The following is a 17,593-nucleotide window of genomic DNA, read 5'->3' on the forward strand; positions in this document are numbered from 1 at the left end:
CTGGGGAACAGGACAAGGGGGTCCTGAGGTATAGGGTCTCCCTTTGGGGGAGAGTAATTTGGGAAGGCCTCGTGATGGTGCTACAGCCACGGCAGGCCAGATAAGGGCATAAGTGGAGACCTGGAATAACAGGCCAAGTTCTCTTTGCCCGAGTTGCTAGGCCTCTCTTCTGTAGATGCACAGGAGCACCTGTGGAGAGAGGAGGCGGCTGAGGTCCCAGCTGCCAGGGGCACACAGGGAGCCTCCTGCACAGCAGGGCCCAGAGCTGGCAAGGCTCCCCAGCATGGCTGGAGCTGCTGGCACAGCTTGGCCCACCTGCACAGCTGTCCCTCAAGGTGCCGGCGAGCAGGGCACGGCTCTGGGCAGGCTCCCTGGCCAGGAGCGGGCCCCAGAGCGCCTCTGCCTTTCAAGGCCAATCTCGTCCCTGCCCTTTCTCCTCCCCACCGTGCTTTGCCTCTGCCCTGTGCCCCTGGGGCTGCTCTTGGCCAGGCAGCCTCAGTGGGAGCCAGCACTGGCTGCAGCCCCAGCGGGCCCCCCAGGACAAGGCCCAGCAATGAGGAGGCCAATGAAAGCTCTGGGCAGCAGCAGAACCCTCAGCACTGTTCGTTGGACAACCATGGACTGGCCACTCCTACACTGCAGCCTCACTGGGAATGTTCCCTGACTATGAGAAGCATTTAAAGGAAGCTGGTTGAGGTCGAGAATTACAAAACACAATTTTCTCTCCCAGCAATACCAGATTGCTCATGGCTGGAATTTTCCTTCTCTGGGAGGGAGCTCATCCTGCCTGGCAGTTGTGTCCAATGGCTGGACTTGCCCCCCCTCTCCAAAGCGGAGCTCATTGCTCTGTGTTCTGGGCACTGGCACAGGAGATCACATCCAATGATTTCTGAGCTCCTCAGGCACTGCCAGGCGCAGCCCAGCATGCTGAGGAATGAGTGATCTCTGGCTGGAGACAAGTGCCACATTCCCTCCTGTCAGCAGCTTCCCAGATGGAAATTTGGCACCTTGGGGAGGCCATGGCTAACACAGTCCTTTGGCTTCATAGGAAAGGTGAAGCCTTTACTTCAACATTTGCTCTTCATGTGCAATTTGAGGCACTGCTTCCTCTTGTGGTTCTCAAAGGACACAGTCAATAAAACAGGGGGGAGAAAACCCACCCAACCTCTTCAATGCTTGGATATGCCAAAAAAAACCTTGAGGAGCACAGGGTGGGTCTGTGCTGCCTGACCAAGCCAGAGCCCTTCCATGATGGAGTGGCTGCCTCAGTGATGCAGTGCCAGAGTTCTTCAGCCTGGGCTGCTCCAAGCACTGTCACCAGGAGGGGGCTGCCCCCAAAAAGCCACACAATTTGGGGTGCGGCTGTAGGACAAATTTGCTCTGTGGCAAAGGTGGAATTCTTCAAGGGCAGGGACAAGGAACAAGGAGAGGTCTTCTGTATTACTCCCAAAGGTATTTATGCCCAGGAAGGTCAGGCATAGAAAGAGACAAGTCCAGGCTCTAGAAGGGGTTTTTAAACAAGGAGAGGTTCATGGAGAGGGTACAAAACTTTAACCAATTGGGAGAAACCTGTGGAGATGTGGAGAGATTTAGTAATAATTGGTTAGCTGAGAAAGGCCATACTGACATAATGCCGCTGGTCAAGCTGAAAGGAGAAGTCAGCAGTCGGTGACCAATGACAGGCAAGGACAGAATGCCCTTGCCGCAACATGAGGATAGGGAAGAGAGATTCTTCCTGAGAATATGTAGAAAGTATCAAAAGTAGAACCATAAGAGTGCAGAAGTAGGCGTAGTTGCTGATATGTAACTAACCAATCCTGAGCTTAACTTTTGCAATATGTATGAAGCTCATTATGAACTGTATTTAACCTGCTGTACTGATCAATAAAATTGGGCCTGTGATGATCTAATTGATGTCCTGGTCTCCTTCCGTCGACAAATGGTGGAGAATGCGGGCAACGCCGAATCTCTGTCCTTTTTTCTTGGAATAAAAGAAAAAGGGGATTACGCCATGGTCGAGGAAGTTGGGCTTGGGTCCTTGCAGCCGGGACAGTGCCGGAATTTGAAGCACCCTTGAGGATCACAATGGTGAATCAAGCCAATACGTGTCGCTGGAGCCTGGAGAGCTGCAACAGCACGCTCTGACTAATAGGTATGGATAGGCAAGTGGCATACGATTTATTCGCCGCGTATTTAGAACGGCAAGGAATAAAGGGGATAGATTTTAAAAAGGAATTACCAGGGTTATTAGCTTATGGCCATGCTAAAGGTATCTTTGCCAACCTGCATACAGTTGAGCTAGCAGAGTGGAAGAAATTTGGGGAAATACTGTGGGATACAGTGTTAGACGATGATAAGTCAGCAAAGAAATTCGGGAAGTTATGGTGGGTGGTGTATAACACGTTACTTTAGCAGGTCTCTGAGAGAAAGGCAGCAGAAAGGGCTACAGAAGCTCATAAGAGGAATATAGGGTATGGTCGTGAGGATAATCCCCTGGCACCTTCTGTAACTAAGATACTTATGCCTAAGAGTCCCCAGCAAAGTGGTGTGGAGGATTTTCCTATGGGCACAGTGGAACCGTCTGCACCCTTTCTGTCAGAGGGGGAGGGCAAGTCGGATGGTGGAAGTAAGAGCAAACCAGCTTTGCCTCCGCCACCAACTTCAGGCGGGTCGGATGGTGGGGGTGGGAGCAAGCCAGCTTCGCCTCCGCCACCAGCTTTGCCTCCACCGCTTCCCCCGAGTGAACCGGCTCCAGTTACAGCTTCAGCGGGGGGGCCGCTTCCCCCGCACGAGCCAGCCTCTGCTCCACTGCCTTCCCCGTGTGAAAACTCGGTGTCTGCACCAAAGCGCCAGCAGCATAGCACCCTTAAAGAGTCAGATCCCGTCCCAGGGGGGGAGATGGCTAAACAGAGGAGGGAAGCTTGGGCTGCTTTGGCAAAAGAAGTAATGCAAATGGGGGATGGTGAGGCGGTGGAAATAGCTTCTAGTCTTGCATGTCTGGTCACATACACACCACAGTATGATGCACAGGGGAACCTTACGCATAATATAGCAGAATATACTCCCTTAGTTTGGAAGCTGTTAACTCAGCTATGTTCTACGGTTAGTCAGTTTGGAGTAAAAAGTGAACCTGTTAGGCAAATGCTAGATTATGTTTTTAATACTCAGGTTTTATGTCCTAATGATTTAAGAGGAATAGTTCGGTTGATATTCACTCAGCATCAGCAGTTATTGTTTAATGCACATTGGCAAGCTCTAGTTAATGAGTCGGTTGCTGTACAACGAGCTCAGGGAGATCTATTACATGGAGTGACAGTAGAGGAGCTGATGGGCTTAGGGGCATTTTTGCGTACAGAGGCACAGATGATATCGGTAGCAGATAAACTTAGAGAGTCTGTGCGGTTAGTGCGTGCTGCAATAGATATGGTTAAAGAGCCAGGAGGGTTACCGGCTTATATGGGTATTAAACAAGGTAGAGAAGAATCATTTGGAAATTTTATCCATAGAGCAGCTACTGCTATAGATCGGGCTGGTGTTGCAGGGCACTATTGAAGCAGTGTGCTTTGCAAAATAGCAATCCAGCAACCCAAAGAGTGTTAGCTACTTTAGGGGCAAATTGGACTATTGAGGAAGCATTAGAGCGAATGGCATTAATGCCAACAGCTTCACAGGCATTTATAGCAGAAGCCTTAAAGGAATTAGGATTAGGATTGCAAAAGCAATCAGAGTCTACTCAGAATCAGGTGTTAGCTGCTCTTGCTCCTCTCCGAAGCGGCTCACTGGCATTCACGCAAGGAGGTTCAAAACCATTCATCAAGTGTTACCGATGCGGCAACGAAGGACACACACACCGAACCTGCCGAGCGACTGACATATGGTGTCAACACTGCCGATCCAGCTCCCACAATTCTACGGCTTGTAGGCGCCGGTCGGGAAACCATCAGCGGAGCGCGAATCATGGGGGCCGTGCTCAGACACAAGTTGCCGCCGTGTCATCGGAGACACCAGCTGCTGCCGTAACATCGCTGCCACCTCCTGTCTGCAACCTGCAACAACTGGGAGCCTCGGCTTGGATTTATCAGCAGCAGTAGACATCACACTAATGATGAACCGGCCTGAAAGGATACCCACTGGAGTAAAGGGCCCTCTTATATTAAATGGACAAACATGTGGAGCATTATTGCTGGGACGTTCTTCTACAACTATGTTGGGATTATTTGTTTTGACTGGTGTTATGATGCGGATTATACAGGGGAAATACTTTACACCCTTTATCCTCTGATTAAAATTACAAAAGGACAACGCATCGCACAATTGGTACCACTATCACAAATGACATCGGGAATACAATCATTTACTGGGCAAACACGGGATGAAAAAGGTTTTGGCTCCACTGGTGTTACACTTTTGACTGTGGATTTACAAAATAGACCAAAGCAAAAGGTTGAAATTACTTATGGGCATCAAAGCATAACCCTTTATGGATTATTGGATACAGGAGCAGATACCAGCATCATTTCTCCAGAAGCATGGCCACAACATTGGCCTCTATTTCCCTCATCAAACATGCTCACAGGAGTGGGAGGATTTACATTGGCAAGCAGGTCGCCGTCTTTGTCTGTGTGCATTGAGAATCAACAAGTATCTGCTGTATTTTCAATTGTTCAACTGCCTCCTACAGTTTCCTGCTTAATTGGAAGGGACATTTTAACACAATTGGGAGTGGTGTTAACTAATCAGCACCCTTTGGGGTAATTGCCATTGCTTGGACTTTCCCCATTCCACTCACCTGGAAAACGGATACACCGGTGATGGTTAAGCAATGGCCATTAAAATGCCCATTATTATGCATGCCCATGAATTGGTACAGGAACAATATACAAAGGGACACCTACTACTATCCACGAGCCCTTGGAATACACCTATTTTTGTAATCAAAAAGAAATAAGGGAAATATCGTTTGATACATGATTTGAGGGCTGTAAATGACCAAATGGAACCAATGGGGGCCTTACAGCCTGGTCTTCCAAATCCAGCTATGATTCCAGAACACTGGCCACTTTTAATTATTGACCTAAAGGATTGTTTTTTCACTATTGGGCTGCATCCTGATGATATGAAGAGATTTGCTTTTACTTTACCAGCAATAAATCATGGAGAACCAGATAAAAGATTTGAATGGACGTCTCTTCTGCAAGGCATGCGCAATTCCCCTACTTTATGTCAGCTTTATGTTGATGCTGCATTACAGCCACTACGTCGCAAATGGCCAGCAACTATAATATATCATTACATGGACGATATTTTGTTTGCACAGCAACAACCATTTTCCTCTTTGCAGATTGACAGCATTAAAAATACTCTTGCTGCATATTCACTTGTTATTGCTACAGAGAAAATTCAGACCACAAGGCCCTGGAAATATTTGGGATGGACTTTGACGGATCAAATAGTAATACCTCAAAAATTGGAATTACAATTGGACATTAAAACTCTACATGACGCACAGAAGTTGCTGGGAGACTTACAGTGGCTGAAGCCCATCGTGGGAATACCAAATCATTTATTAGAAACCCTACAGCCTTTGTTAAAGGGCGTGGACCCTACTACTCCTGTACACCTGACAAAGGAGCATCATTTTGCTTTGCAGCAAATTAGTAACTGTGTACAACAAGGGTATGTGTCTCGTCGACAACTCGACCACCCCATTGACCTTACTATCTGGAATAGCCCTTGCCACTTGCTTGGTGCTCTCTCTCAACTACAAAAGAAAACGGGGGAGATACGGGTGTTTGAATGGTTATCACCACCACTACAGCATAAGAAAACAATATCTTCAAAAATTGAACAATTGGCTGCATTAATCAAAAAGGGGCGTCTCAGAATTCTTGAAGTGGATGGTAGAGAACCTGCTACTATTAGATTGCCTATGGAAAAAGAAACCTTGGACTGGTACTTGATTAATTCGAAGGATTTACAGGAGGCATTATTGATGTCACCTGCTAAAGTAGAGACTAGTAAATTAGTGCCTAGAGTTTTGCAATGGATGACAGAATGGAACTGGATCACTCGACCTTTGAGAGAAGAACGCCCCATAGAAGGAGCTATTACAGCCTTTACAGATGCAGGAAAGAAATCAAGGCGTGCTGCTGTTGCCTGGCAAGAAAAGGGACAATGGAAGCATCAACTCCTCACAGCAGACCCTGCAGATAGCTTACAAACCCTGGAATTGTTAGCAGTAGTATGGGGAGTGTCCAACTTACAGGAAACTTTAAATGTAGTCACAGACTCTATGTATGTTGCAGGAGTAGTCAGACAAATAGAGGAAGCAGCAATTAAGGAAGTGAATAATAAACGATTGTATGAGTTACTGATACAGTTAAGGAAGGCTTTACGAGAGAGAAATGCAGCGTATTCTGTAATTCATATTAGGAGTCATAAATGGTCTGAAGGTTTAGGAGAAGGGAACGAACGTGCAGATAAATTGGTTACTCTACCCATTGATAATTCTTGTCCTATTGATAAGCATACATTGGCCAGAGAAGCACATAGTAGATATCATCAAAATGCAAGAGGATTAGCAAGGCACTTTGAGCTGAGTTTGTCAGAAGCCAAGGCCATTGTTAGAGCATGTCCGACATGTAGTTATCATAATGGTGGAATAGGTTTAGGCATCGGGGTTAATCCTCGAGGTTTAGAAATAAATGAGAAATGGCAAATGGATGTTACACACATGGCTAGATTTGGTAAAGTCAAGCATGTGCACGTCACTATAGATACATATAGTCATTACATATGGGCTATGGCTCAGGCAGGAGAGAAAGCTATACAGGTTATCAGACATCTGTTAAGTTGTTTCACTGTTATGGGAGTTCCAAAGAGTATCAAAACGGATAATGGTGCAGCTTATGTAAGTGCTAGGGTCCAGAAATTTTTGAATCAGTGGTCTGTTAAGCATGTGACAGGTATTCCACACTCCCCTACTGGACAGGCAATAGTGGAAAGAGCAAACAGTACCCTTAAGCAGTATATTGAAAAACATCAAGATTTGAGAGATCCACAAGCATGTTTGGCTAAGGTTTTGTATGTGATTAATCATTTATGTATTTTTGGGGAAGACGATACCCCTCCTGCAATTAAACATCATCCGAGGTCAGGTCAGGAAACTACTAAGGAAACAGAGGTTTGGGTTAAGTATAAGAACCCAAGTACAGGATTATGGGAAAAACCTGCAAAAGTATTATATTGAGGTCGGGGGTATCTTTGTGTTTCCTCACCTACAGGGCCTTTGTGGGTGCCTGCTAAGTGGACTAAACCTGTTTTTGATGCAGCCTCTGGTGGATCGCCTTACGGAGGAGGACAAGGAGCGACTGGGGAAGAAACTGCTTCTAGTACTACAACCACTACTGTTACAATTGAAGGGGTACTCGGAAGCGGTGGACAGAGCACTGACACGTCACTACCGGACGGCCCAGGAGTTGATTCGTTTCATTGACTCATTATCAACTTTTCCCTTAACAAATCCAGCGAAAGAACATTGCCTTGACTGTCACAATTCACATTGTGCTGCCTGGATAGCCCTACGTTGTGGGGGTTGTGATAGGACTTTTTGGATAGAACAATCATTATTACGGGATTTGTGGTGTCACACTTGTGAACACAAGCACAGGTGGGGTAAAAGCTGGCAAGATGAATTAAGGAGACAAAAAGGGCAAAATGCATATATAGCTTTAAATCTTTATGAGTCTCCTGAACAGAAGATTCTTGCTTATTATCGATGGGAGGTACAATGTATTGTGAATAGAATTAAGGTTCAAAGTAAATCACATATAGTTTCTATAAGGTGTAGGAAATTAATACCTTTAACACAGCATTCAATTGTAGGACCCTTCAAAGGGAATCCTGATAGAGCATTAGATTGCTGCATTGACAAGCTGCAAAAATTGAGTTTGCAAGTGGCAGGACCAGTAAGATTAGGAGCAGCAAGATTGAAGATAGATAAGAAAAGGAAGGCAAAAAGGGAACGATCTCATCTGAGTAAGAATATCAGTGATTGCTAATTAATTTTCTATGATTAGGACAATTTTACAGTTGTGGGACCCTTGGGAGGATATAGTTGTTGAAGAAGATAATGAACAAGAACTACGATTACGAAATAAGATACGCCTTGTATTAAAGAAAGAGCTTGAACTATTAGCCTCATATAGTAAAAAAGTCGAAGAGGCTTTGAGATCACCACCATTGAATTGGTTACATTGGGTTGAAGAACCACACTTTTATACTGGTCCTTATTTACATTCACTTCCTTGTTATGTCTGCAAAAGGGATAATGATAAGTGCTATGCATGGATAGCTTTGCATTGTGCAGATTGTAATCAGGTTTATTGGTATTCACAGAGGTCAATAGGATATTTATGGTGTGCACCTTGTTTTGGAAGATGGATTAGAAATTTTATCTGGGTTAGAGCTCTTGAACAAAGTACTGGCCTGCCAGGACGGACAGGATTACAGCTCTTTGAGAGTGCAGAACAAGTGGTTATAGCATATCTTAGGTGGAAGTTGCAGGAAATACTTAGAATATTTGAAATTACTAAAGCCTCATGCATCATAGCAGCTCGCTGTAAAGCTGATTTGCCTTCAAACTTACCTCATGCTACCTGTAAGCAAGGATGCTGATTTGGAATTAGATCAGTATATTCAAAAATTGACTCAGCCTTACAATAGACAATCTAGCAAACCAGGGAAAAGACAGAGAAGAAAGGAAAAACAAAGCAAGCAGAAAGAAAGTGAGGTTTGTTCTTGTTATACTGCTCAATGCTGTAGCAAGTGAAGCAGTAGGAATAACACACTTTAGTCAACCAAGAGAAAATTTATGGGTGACACTTGCTAATCAAACTAACCAATCATCACTTAGTCTTGGAGGAGTCACTAACCCATTTCGAACATGCCTGGTGGGACTTCCGGTGTGGTCTCCTGGAGAATTTTGCAGTTTGATAAACAATCGAACCTTATGAATGTCTAACATGTAAACATCCCATTGCCAGTGCAACAAGGGTATACTGTAAGTCAGAGTGATGGCTATCGTCAATGCTTACTAATCCAATCACTTAACACCTCTTTGCATTCTCCTCCTGAGGAATTGGATCTTTTTGGAAGTACAAACGCCAGCTTTTTTTCTCTATTGGTGCTGTCATTGCAGAGCCTCACGCGCTTGGGACAATAAAGCTGGTAAAAGCCACGTGGCAAGAGGATCCATGTTTCCAGGACAGCAGTTCTGAGGGTGACGATGAGCCTGAGATGACAGAAATGGAACAGGACCAAGAAATGCAAGTTGCATTTGTCTTTGTTGTCTACATGGCTGTAGTAGTTGGATGCTGTGGGAATATTAATAGCAGCACTCAGGGAATGGGAAACTGACATTGCACACCTCTGAGCAATGAAAGTGGTCTTGGAAAACCGTTCATGCTGCACAGAGTCAAAACTCCCAGCAGCCCATTGGATGTGAATGTGAATATAGAAAGAAAGAGTAGAGCACAAGAAACTAACAGGGTCATTTTGGTTTGACCAACTCCAAACTGAGTTTGGCCAAAAGCCCAAGACACAGTCAGTTTTCTCTTTAAAAGAGGGTTTTTTAAAATAAAAAGCTCTATTCGGTTCCTAGGGAATAAAACTTTTCAATGGATGCCATTTCTCTGAAGCACTAGAGGTTTAACTTGTGTTCATGGAATTTGATAGTACAATTTAGGATGCTCAAATCCCTTAGTCCTTTTCTAGGTTTCTTTCTTTACCACGCACAGGAAGTGCTAGAGCTTTTTTCTTCTCCAAAGATGATGAACGCCTTAGAGGTATGACAGAATTTCTTTACCCCTTTTTGTATTTTCTTTTGATGGAATTGAGTGAGGAGGAAAAAATGCTGCCTAGTTATCCAAGTTTTCTAGTCAAAATTTGCCACCCTCACTTGTGATCCAAGTTGTGGTAGAATCCTGTGAGAAAGTCCTGGTAAAATAAAGGTCAAGCAAATTTCTGGCTTTCTTTTCTTTCAGATAATTGCCTAATAGGAATCTGGAACTTTAGAGTTTAGCAAAAACTTAGTCACTTGACAGGTTACCTAGACATTTTGGTTTCTTGCCAGCGTATCTTAGTGAACTGCGTCTTCCAGCCGGATTTACAGGGTGTGTTGAAATGCAGAGCTCAGGCCTCAGCAGGTCTCAGTTCTGGGGGAAGATGTGGGGTGTTGGTGCTGAGCTTCTAATGCAAGAGCTGCAATTTCAGTGCAATTGAGATTGCAGCATGTTGAGGAAAAGTGCTGCTGCCTTTGATTGTTCTTAGCACACCAGGCTGCAGTAGGGAACATTTCTGCTGGAGCCAAGTTGTGGTGGGGGCAGGAGAACAGGAAGGATGAGAAGAATTGATTTCTGATTTTAGTGCTGTGTTGGACATGATTGTTAGAAGCAGCATCACAATCACAAGTGTTTAAGGCTATTAATTGGACGTTTCTGTTGTGCAGAAGGCCCAAAATTATTCTGTAGATCTGAAGAGCTCAGTGAAGAAAAAGAATGTTGGGAAGACAGACGTAGATTATTGCTTGAGGTGAGTATGGAACATCTGTTCCCTGGTAAGTCTAGGTGAAAGCTGAGCATGGGGAGGGATTGCAGGTATGAATGTGCATGCAAAATTAAGTCAGGACCTCAAGAAGTGCTTGAAACTTTGTAATGACCAACTACAAATGATTTCTCCTCTACTTGGTGTGCATAACATCATGTTGTGTGGTCCAGTCAGGTAAACCACTGCTTCTCTGTATGTTAAAGCAGCAGCTACTTAACTGTAATGAATGTATTTAAGAAATACAGTGAATTCAGAAACTTCTAATACTATGTTGTATATTTATCATTTTCAGGAATGCAGGAAGAAGCACAAAGACGCCAAAAGAAAAGTGAGAGCAAAACAATAAATTTTCTTTAACAGATCAAAAGCTTTTCCTTATTTGTTCCTTGAAAGTGTTGCCAAGCAAGGTTACTTTGAAAATGCTTTCAAAGCTCTGACAGGGATCAATATCAGCAAAGCCTGTTAGGCCGTGTTTGGGAGCTGGGGCTGAGGCTCTCGTGCCCTGGAGAGCCACGGGAAGGCTCCAGGCCTGAGTGTGCGGCCAGGCCGGGGCCATTGAGCTGCAGCCCATCCCTGGTGGAGGCAAGGGCAAGCAGGAATGCCAAGGGAACCCAGGGCCGGGCCAGGCCAGGCCAGAGCAGTGCCCACAGCCCTCCAGGAGCGGATGGGCTCTGCCAAGCCCAGCCTGGGCACTGCCCCTGGCCCAGAGCCCCGAGGGGCTCCCTCTGGTAGCTGGGCAGCCACGTCCCTGCCCTACTTTCTCCTCCCGTTGTCAGGTCGCACTGACACTCGGCCTGAGCCCAGCCTTCCCTTTTGGGGCCAAGGGAAATCTCTGCTCCTGCCTCTGGCACAGGGCGCTCTGCCAGCAGGTCAGGGAAGGAGACAGCCCTGGAGAGAGGCATGAGCAGTGGAGGAAAGCCAACATCACTGCAGTCTTGCAAAAGGGCACCAAGAAGGAGCCAGGAAACTGCAGGCCCATCAGCCTCAGCTCCATCCCCAGAAAGGAGACAGAACAGCTCCTCTTGGATGCCATCTCTAAGCCTGTGGAATAACAGGAATGGAAACCATGCTTGACCAATCCCATAGGCACCTGTGCTGCAGTGCCTGGTTGGGCTTGTGAGGGGAGAGCAGTGGCTGTTGTCAGCTGGGACTTCAGCAAGGCTTTGTCCCTGCCTCCCATAACAGGCCCCTGAGGCAGCTCAGGGACAGTGGGGCAGAGAAGTGGACAGGGGAGCTCCAAACTCAGGTAGCTGTGATCTCAGGGGGCCGTGCTGGGTCCAGCCCTGTTTGCCTTATTCCCCAGGGTCCTGGCAGAAGGGACGGAGCGCTCCCTCAGCATTTGCTGATGGGACAGAACTGGGAGCAGGGCCTGAGGCACCACAAGGCTCTGCTGCCCTTCAGTGAGACCTGGACAGGCTCGAGAGTTGAGCAGAGAGGAACCTAATGAAGTTGCACTGGGAAAAGCCTCTAGAAGAGCTTCAGGCTTTGTAATGACCAGGCAACACAAGTGTTTTAGTAACGTGGAGTCTATAACACTGTCTTGTAATGTCCAGTGAGGGAAACCACTGCTTCTCTGTATGTTATCCAACCAGTCCCTTGTATGTATGTGAAGAGAGTCTTTGAGAGAAATATGAAGGAATTCAGAAACTTCCCCTGATATTATTTTGGATTTTCACGATTTTCTGGAATGCAGGGATAAGTGTAAGGATGCCAAAGAAAGGGAAGTGAAAGCAAATCAATAAATCTTTAAAAACTCAGCAGCCTCTCCTGTTTGTTCCTTGAAGAAGTTGCCAAACAAAGTCACTTTTGCAATCTTTTGAAAGATCTTGCAGGAGAAAGCATTGGCCAAAATGCTGCCCTGTGTTTCTGAACAGCAACTTGCATTTTATATTGATGCAAGGTCTGTACCAGGGCTTGATGCAAGGTCTGTACCAGGGCTTGGGTTTTTGTGTGTGTATGCTTTGAATGAGAGTCTTTGCAGGACTATTAATAATTAGACCATGTACTGAAGAGAACATGTTACTGTGTTGTGCTGTCCAGTGCTGAAGAGGGTTGAGACAGAGCAGGTAGCTCTGTGTCTGTGTGTAACTTGCATGAGCAGCACAGGAGCAGTGCCCAGGGCCTGGAGAAGCAAACGGGTTCCCGGCGCTGAGGACAAGGTGTCCAGAGCTCAGGATTGTCCGGCCAAGCTCTTCTGGCTCCTTGTGCTTCGAGCCCTGGCCGGGAGCCCTGCAGAGCCCCGGGTGCAGCTTCCCAACTTCCCCCTCTGCCTCCTCCCTGCCTCCAGGGTAAAGGCACTCCCTGGCATTGCACTGGCTGTGCCTCCCTCCTAGAGCAGTGAAGGGATCGTTTCCCAGCCAAGGTGGCTCTGCCATGGAGACAGGAAAATGGACAAACTCCTGCTGCCCCAGCATCAGGCAGCTGCAGGGTGTGCCTGCCTGTCAGCCCCTGCCCTGCTTCCCAGAGATGCCACTGATTGTTCTAGAAGTCATGGATCTGGATTTCCAGGAGCATGTTTGCAAAGACACGAAAGAGAAAAACTGACAAGAATTGTTTGTGCTTCTCTTGCTGAATTTTTCCAATGTATTTTCTAGTAGGAAAGCACGGACCAAACTGGCAAAGTTCCTAAAACGTAGGAAAAGCATCCTCCTGTATTTGACTTGAGTGGAGGACAGTTGCAAGCTCTCCTGTCAAATGTACACACAAAATTCTCAGTGCATTTTGTGTCTTTCCACTGAGTCAGTATCAAAGATGACCTTCTTCAGAAGCTTAATACTAATTTTTCCATTTATATGAAATGTGAAAGTTGTTAGTTCATAGGATGCCAGATAACTGAGGTCTGGAGGCAGCTGTGGTGGTGTCCAGGTTTATCTCCAGTACCCAATGGTGATCAGCAGCAGCATCAAATCAGGTTCATCTTAGTTTTCTGCAGACAGGTGTTGAGGAGAACATCAGTTCACCTAGAGCAGGGTTTGAATCCCTGCAGTGCAGCTGACTCCGCACGGGCTCTCTGGGCCACCGCCTGCCAGGGGCAGGAGCAGAGATTGCCCTTGGCCGGGGCCAGAGCCCTGGCGTGGCAGTGCCTCAACAGCACCTCCCTGCCCACAGTGCCACCCTGGCTGGCTGCCCCTGGGCCTGGCATTTGACCCTGCACTTGCTGCTGGATTCCCGGCCGTGCTTCCACCCTGAGCAAACGCTCGGACCCATCTCAGAAGCTTGGTGCCCGAGGGGGCCGCCACAAGTGGTTGCCAGGGACCTGAGGCCATGGCTGCCCCGATTTTGGGTACACGGCTCTGACGTCAGAGTGGCCATTGTGACCTGTGCCACCAAGGCCACAAAAGGGGACGCTGGGCTCAGGTCGAGCGTCAGTGCGACCTGACACCGGGAGGAGAAGGTAGGGTGGGGACGTGGCTGCCCAGGGACCAGAGGGGCCCCACACCTCGGGGCTCTGGGCCTGTGCTGCAGCCTCACCTGCCTCTCCCTTCCCAGAATCAGCGGAGGAACAGCCAGGACACTGCGGTGTTCCTCAGCGCGACGACGGGAGGAGAAAGCAGACAGGAGCAGGGCTCACGCAGGCCTGAGCAGGGAGTAGAGCCTCGTGGTTCTGGGCCTGTTCTGCAAACTCCCCCCCCTTCTTTCTCCCCTAGACAGAGAGTATCTGCACCTCGCAGCGACAACGTCCCTCGAGGACTGCGACGCAGGAGAGACAGCCGCCATGTCTGAGAGCAAGCAGGAGGGCCCTGGTGCCAGGGAGCCAGGTGAGGGCAAAGCAGCCCTCTGACAGCCTGGCCCAGGGGCTCTTGTGGCAGCAGGCAGCGTGGGGATGAGAGCAGAGGCTGGGGGAGGCAGGAGCTGCTCGGCCATGCCGGGGCTGGGAGCCTCCTTCCTGCCCAAGTGGGGCCCAGCTGGGCCAGGGGGCAGCTCCGGGGACAGCCGTGCCCACAATGGCCCCTGCTCTGCAAGGCCTCCAGCCCTGCCCATCAGCCAGGCAGGGACAGAGCAGCCTCGGGGCTGATGCTGCTGCAGGCTCTGAGCCCCGCAGAGCTGCTCGTGCCCCGTGCCATTGGCTCTGTCCCCTGCAGCCTGCATGCTGTGTCGCCGTGCCGAGGCTGACCCGGACATGTGCGGTGACAAACTGCAGATGGGTGCGTTCTGTGCTCACAGATTCTGCATGGTGAGTGGCTCCGGGCGCTCCCTCCACCTTTGCAATGGGCAGCTCCTGCCGCCCTCTCCTCATCAGCTCCTCCCCTTGCCTGCAGTTTTTCGCCACTCTTCTATTTCGGCAAGAGAACTGCTACGATGGACTCATAGGCTTTCTCGCACGAGATCTCCAAATTGCGGCCTGTCGGGCAGCACAGAAGGTTAGAGCCTGACAAGAGCAGGGAGCTTTGTGCCTGGCGAGGTTTGCCAGAGCTTAGCCCAGACAGCAGGAAAGAAAGGCCGGCCCAGCAGCCGGGACAAAGTCTGGCTCCCAGCAACTGTGGCACAGAGGCCCTGGCACAGGAGCCTCCCTCCTCCAGCAGGCGGCTCTGTGGGCTGGGAGCCGGCAGCGGCCACGTCCTGCGCCCTGCCCGGAGCCCTGCGGCTGCCCCGGGAGGCCTCGAGGCTGCTGCTGCTGCTGCTGACGCGGCTGCTTGGCTCTTTCCAGCGCTGCTGCGTCTGCGGCCAGAGCGGGGCAACCATCATGTGCTGTGTGCCGGACTGTGACAGATGGTTCCACCTGCCCTGTGCCAAGGAGGGCGGCTGTGTCAATGTATACATTACTCCGTTCAGGTACCTCATCTCTCTTTATGGCCACCCCTGGGGAATGATCCAGCATTTCTCACTTTCCCCATCCATTTTCCTCCAGGTCCTTCTGCCCTGAGCACCGTCCAGAGCAGGAGGTGGAGGCGACTCCTGAGCCGGACACCGTTTGCCTCATCTGCCTGGAGCCTGTGGAGGACAGAAAGACCTTCACAACCCTGGTGTGCCCCACGTGCAAAAGGGCCTGGTTCCACAGGGACTGCATCCAGGTAGGAGCCCTCCCCTCAGCCCCGGGGCACAGCAGGTGCTCAGGAGCAGCAGCAGGGCCTCGCTCACCCTGCCTCTGTTTGCCCTGCAGGGACAGGCCTTGTGCGCTGGTGCTTTGTATTTCCAGTGCCCCCTGTGCAGAGATAGTGAGGAATTCCCTTTTGAAATGCTCATCTTGGGGATCCGAGTCCCCTTCAGGTTGGTGTCCTTCTGCCTGGCCCAACAGGCAGGAGGGTGCAAGTGCTGTGCTGTGCCAGGCCCTGCCCCAGGAGCCCTGGTCCTGCCCTGGCCCATGAGTCTGGGCTTCAGCTTCACCCCCAACTTGGAAAAGCTCTGGAGAAATAGCTGGGGCACCCTGGACCTCCGTGAGGGAGAGCAGCAAAAATTCATCATCTCTTCCTTTCTCCATCAGAGACGCAACATGGGAGGACAACGATGCCTTTGAAGATCTAGGAGTGAGGCACGGCCAGTGCAACGCCAGGGATTGCCTTTACCCTGGAGGCAGGGAGGAGGCAGAGGAACAGGGGTAAGTTGGGAAGCTGCACCTGGGGCTCTGCGGGGAACCTGTGTCTCGGCAAGGGCTCAAAGCGGGAAGAACCACTAGCGCTTGGCCAGACAACCACGTGCTGGTACACTTTGTTCTCAGTGCTATGAGCCTGTTTCCTCCCCAGGCCCTGGCAATTGCTCCTGTGCTCCTCCTGTGCTGCTGAGGGCACACACAGGCGCTGCTCTGGCCTGAGGAACAGCACACAGAGTTGGGAGTGTGACAGCTGTGCTGGGCTCGGAACATGTATGAGTCAAAGTCCCCGGTGTCCCTGGGCTGGGGGCAGTGCCCAGGCCGGGCTTGGCAGAGCGCAGCATCCACTGCTGGAGGGTTGGGGGCACTGCTCTGGCCTGGCCTGGCCGGGGCCTGGGCGATCTTTGACATTCCTGCTTGCCCTTACAGCCGCCCGGGATGAGACAGAGCTCAATGGCCCCAGGCCGGCCAGACAGTCAGGACGACAATCTGCTCGTGGCTGGTCAGAATCTGAGGCCATCAGCCCCAGCTCCCACAGCCCTGTGCCATTGGTGCTGGTTGCCCCGTCTCCATCTCCAGAGACGGGCAGCCACAGCAGGCCCCACCACGCAGCATGGCAGCAGGCGCTGCCATCTTCCTCACTGGACACCAGCAGCATCAGCAGATCAAGGGCAACACGCAGCACGTCCCCTGACCCTGAGGACAGGGTCCATTCCAGACATGCTGGGCCCAGCCGCAGGCGAAGCTGCTCTCGCCGGCAAAGTCGTGACCAGAGTCCACCTGTCCGGTCCAGGAGTCGCCGTGACAGGAGCAGTGGGACAGGGCTAAGGGCTGAGAGGCCCAGGCGGAGGCAGACACCATCACGGACATCCCCCAGACGCAGGTGCTCCCGCCAGAAAGGCTGGGGCCAGAGTCCACCTGTCCGCTCCAGGAGTGTCTGTGACAGGAGCAGTGGGACAGGGCCAAGGACTGAGAGGCCCAGGCGAAGGGAAACATGGCCAGAGCCATCCCCCAGACGCAGGCGCTCCCGCCAGCAAGGCTGGGCCCAGAGTCCACCTGTCCGCTCCAGGAGTGTCTGTGACAGGAGCAGTGGGACATGGCCAAGGTCTGAGAGGCCCAGACGAAGAGAGACATGGCCAGGGCCATCCCCCAGACGCAGGCGCTCCCGCCAGCAAGGCTGGGCCCAGAGTCCACCTGTCCACTCCAGGAGTGTCTGTGACAGGAGCAGTGGGACAGGGCCAAGGTCTGAGAGGCCCAGGCGTAGGGGGACATGGCCAGAGCCATCCCCCAGACGCAGGCGCTCCCGCCAGCAAGGCTGGGCCCAGAGTCCACCTGTCCGCTCCTGGAGTCGCCGTGGCAGCAGCAGCAGGACAAGGCCAAGGGCTGAGAGGCCCAGGCGAAGGGACACATCATCGGGGACGCCCCCCAGACGCAGCCGCTCCCGCCAGCAGCGCCGGGCCT

This window comes from Melospiza melodia, chromosome 10 (genome assembly GCF_035770615.1).
Source record: "Melospiza melodia melodia isolate bMelMel2 chromosome 10, bMelMel2.pri, whole genome shotgun sequence".
Lineage (NCBI taxonomy): Eukaryota > Metazoa > Chordata > Aves > Passeriformes > Passerellidae > Melospiza > Melospiza melodia.